The 3,586-nt window shown below is 43.4% G+C and overlaps 1 non-coding gene across 1 annotated transcript; it reads left to right on the top strand.

Annotated features, from left to right (window-relative positions):
• The first annotated feature begins 3,236 nt into the window (after positions 1 to 3,236).
• Positions 3,237 to 3,343, top strand: LOC141722337 (small nucleolar RNA R71). The gene has a single exon (XR_012575357.1). It is a non-coding gene; the product is annotated as a small nucleolar RNA R71 (small nucleolar RNA).
• The last annotated feature ends 243 nt before the right edge of the window (positions 3,344 to 3,586 follow it).

The following is a 3,586-nucleotide window of genomic DNA, read 5'->3' as shown; positions in this document are numbered from 1 at the left end:
GATAGCGAATAGCCGCATGATCAATGAATACTGTTACTTTCGTACCAAGTAGATAAGATTGAAATTTCTCAAAACCAAAGACTATAGCCAAAAGCTCCTTCTCAGTAGTGGTGTAGTTCAATTGGGCACCATTTAAAGTCTTACTCGCATAGTAGACCACATGGAAGAGGTTTTTCTTGCGCTGTCCCAGAACTGCACCTACCGCATAATCACTCGCATCACACATCATCTCAAACGGTTCTGTCCAATCTGGTGCTGTAATAACTGGTGCAGTGATCAAACTCTTCTTGAGAGTCTTGAATGCTGCCAAACATTCATCATCAAATTTGAAAAGCACATCTTTCTCAAGCAAATTGCACAACGGCTTAGATATCTTTGAAAAGTCCTTGATGAATCACCGATAAAAACCCGCATGACCAAGAAAACTACGGATTCCTTTCACAGAATTAGGTGGGGGAAGATTTTCAATGACTCCCACCTTGGCCTTGTCCACCTCCAGACCCTTTCTAGAGACCTTATGCCCAAGGATAATGCCTTCACGCACCATAAAATGACATTTCTCCCAATTGAGCACCAAATTAGTTTCCACGCATCTTTTGAGTACGGCGTGCAGATTATTCAAATATTCAACATATGAATGTCCAAAGACGGAGAAGTCGTCCATGAACACTTCGACGTTATTTCCAATCATGTCAAAGAATATAGCCATCATACATCTCTGAAAAGTGGCCGGGGTGCCACATAACCCAAACGAAACTCTGCGAAAAGCAAACGTGCCAAATGGACAAGTGAAGGTAGTCTTTTCCTGATCCTCTGGTGCAATACAAATCTGATTATACCCGGAATAACCATCCAGAAGACAAAAATACTCATGACCCGCCAATCTGTCAAGCATCTGATCAATAAATGGAAGAGGGAAGTGATCCTTCCTTGTGGCTTTGTTCAATTTTCTATAATCCATGCATACTCTTCATCCTGTAACTGTTCGAGTAGGGATGAGCTCATTTTTTTCATTAGCGACCACAGTGATACCTCCTTTCTTAGGTACACATTGTACGGGGCTCACCCATGAGCTGTCAGAAATAGGATAAATGATGCCTGCATCTAGCCATTTCAGAATTTCTTTCTTCACCACCTCCTTCATGATGGGATTCAATCTTCGCTGTTGTTCCACAGTTGGCTTACTACCTTCCTCTAGCAGAATTTTATGCATACAATATGAAGGACATATCCCCTTGATGTCTGTTATGGTCCATCCTATAGCCGATTTGAATTCTCTCAAAATCCTTAAGAGCTTGTCTTCCTCACTACCTGAAAGGTCAGATGAAATAATAACAGGTAACGTAGATGAATCACCTAAAAAAGCATACCTCAAGTGTTCAGGTAATGGCTTGAGCTCCAAGGTAGGTGCTTCCTCTATTGATGGTTTGAGCTTCCCTTCAGCATTCTTAAGGTCAGAAGTACCAAGAGATTCAAATGGTATGTCCAGCTTTCGCTTCCAGGGAGAAGCGTTCAGATATTGTAATTGCTCGTTGCCATCTTCATCATCGCTGTTAAAATCCCCCACTAAGGCCTTTTCCAAAGCATCAGACATTAGCATGCGATCGAGTTCCGAAGTAACCGCAGAATCAATCACATCCAATTTTAAGCACTCCTCATCTTCTGTAGGGAATTTCATTGCCTTGAAAACGTTGAAGGTCACATCCTGATCTTGGACCCACATAGTAAGTTCACCTTTTTGCACATCTATCAAGGTACGGCCAGTAGCCAAGAAAGGCCTTCCCAAGATTATGGGAATCTTCTTATCTTCCTCAAAATCCAGAATAACAAAATCTGCAGGAAAGAAGAGCTTATCCACCTTGACGAGCACATCCTCGACTATGCCCCTTGGGTAAGTAATGGAATGATCAGCCAATTGTAGCGACATGTATGTGGGTTTTGGATCAGGCATATCCAGCTTTTTAAAGATCGACAACGGCATCAGATTAATGCTTGCTCCCAAATCACAAAGGCACTTGTCAAAAGTCAGATTGCCAATGGTGCAAGGAATGGTGAAGCTTCCTGGATCTTTCAGTTTTGGTGGTAACTTTTGCTGCAGAACAGCGCTGCATTCTTCCGTGAGAGCAACGATTTCAAGGTCATCCAGTTTCACCTTCCTTGAAAGAATAATCTTCATAAACTTCGCATAACTAGGCATTTGTTCCAGAGCCTCAGCGAAAGGGATATTGATGTGAAGTTTCTTGAACACCTCCAGAAACTTCCCGAACTGTCTATCCAGCTTTTGTTGCTGCAATCTCTTAGGAAAAGGTGGTGGAGGATAGAGTTGTTTCTCCCCTGTATTAGCCTCAGGCAGAGTGTGTTCAACAGTAGTCTTCCTTGGTTCCGCCACTTTCTCCTTTTGCTTAGATTCTTCATCTTTAATTTCAGCTTCTCCTTCTTTTGCCTTTTCAGCATCAGCCACTTTTCCAGACCTTAAGGTAATAGCCTTGACTTGCTCTTTAGCTTCCTTCCTGCCTGGTACTTCCGTGTCACTGGTAAGAGTGCCAGGTTGACGATTGAGCACTGCATTGGCTAATTGACCGATTTGATTTTCCAAGGTCTTGATAGAAACCGCCTGACTCTTGCACAACAGCTTAAGTTCCTCAAAATCAGCACTAGTAGGTGCAGCTGTACTTCCCTGTTGAGGATATGATTGCCTTGTAGCATACTGCTGTGGTTGCTGAAATCCAGGTGGGTTAAACTGTTTAATCACTCCTTGCTGATATGGTGGCTGAATAGCATTCTGATTATTCCCCCAGCTAAAATTTGGATGATTTCTATTGTTAGGATGATAGGTCGCTGGCACAGGCTGCTGTTGTCGCTGATAATTATTCACATAATGAACAGATTTGTTGATAAGAGAACACTGATCCGTAGCATGAGAACCTGCACAAAGCTCACAAACCATAGCTATTTGATTAACTCCATATGTAGCCAGAGAATCAACCTTCATTGATAGCGCTTGGAGCTGGGCTGCAATAGCGGTGGCTGCATCAACTTCCAGAATACCTGCTACCTTGCCTGACGTCATCCTCTGAGTTGGGTTTTGATGCTCATTTGCAGCCATCGTCTCTATAAGATTATACGCCTCAGTATAGCTTTTAGCCCATAAGGCGCCTCCAGCTGCTGCATCGAGCATGGGCCGAGATTGGGCCCCCAAACCATTATAGAAACCAGTGATCACCATCCAATCCGGCATTCCATGATGTGGACATTTTCTCAACATTTCCTTGTAGCGTTCCCAAGCCTCGCACATAGATTCTGTAGGTTGCTGCGCAAACTGAGTAAGAGCACTCCTCATAGCAGCAGTCTTTGCCATCGGATAAAACTTCACCAGAAACTTTTACGCAAGATCTTGCCACGTAGTGATGGACCCAGCTGGTTCAGAATGTAACCAGTCTTTAGCCTTGTCCCTCAGTGAGAATGGGAAAAGCCGCAACTTGATAGCCTCATCAGTCACGCCATTATACTTAAAAGTGCTGCAGATCTCGACAAAATTCCTTATGTGCATGTTGGGGTCTTCAGTTGCCGCTCCTCCAAAAGAAAC

This window comes from Apium graveolens, chromosome 4, assembly GCF_009905375.1.
Source record: "Apium graveolens cultivar Ventura chromosome 4, ASM990537v1, whole genome shotgun sequence".
Lineage (NCBI taxonomy): Eukaryota > Viridiplantae > Streptophyta > Magnoliopsida > Apiales > Apiaceae > Apium > Apium graveolens.
The sequence above is the reverse complement of the archived record's forward strand: the minus strand, read 5'-3'. Positions and strand labels throughout refer to the sequence as shown.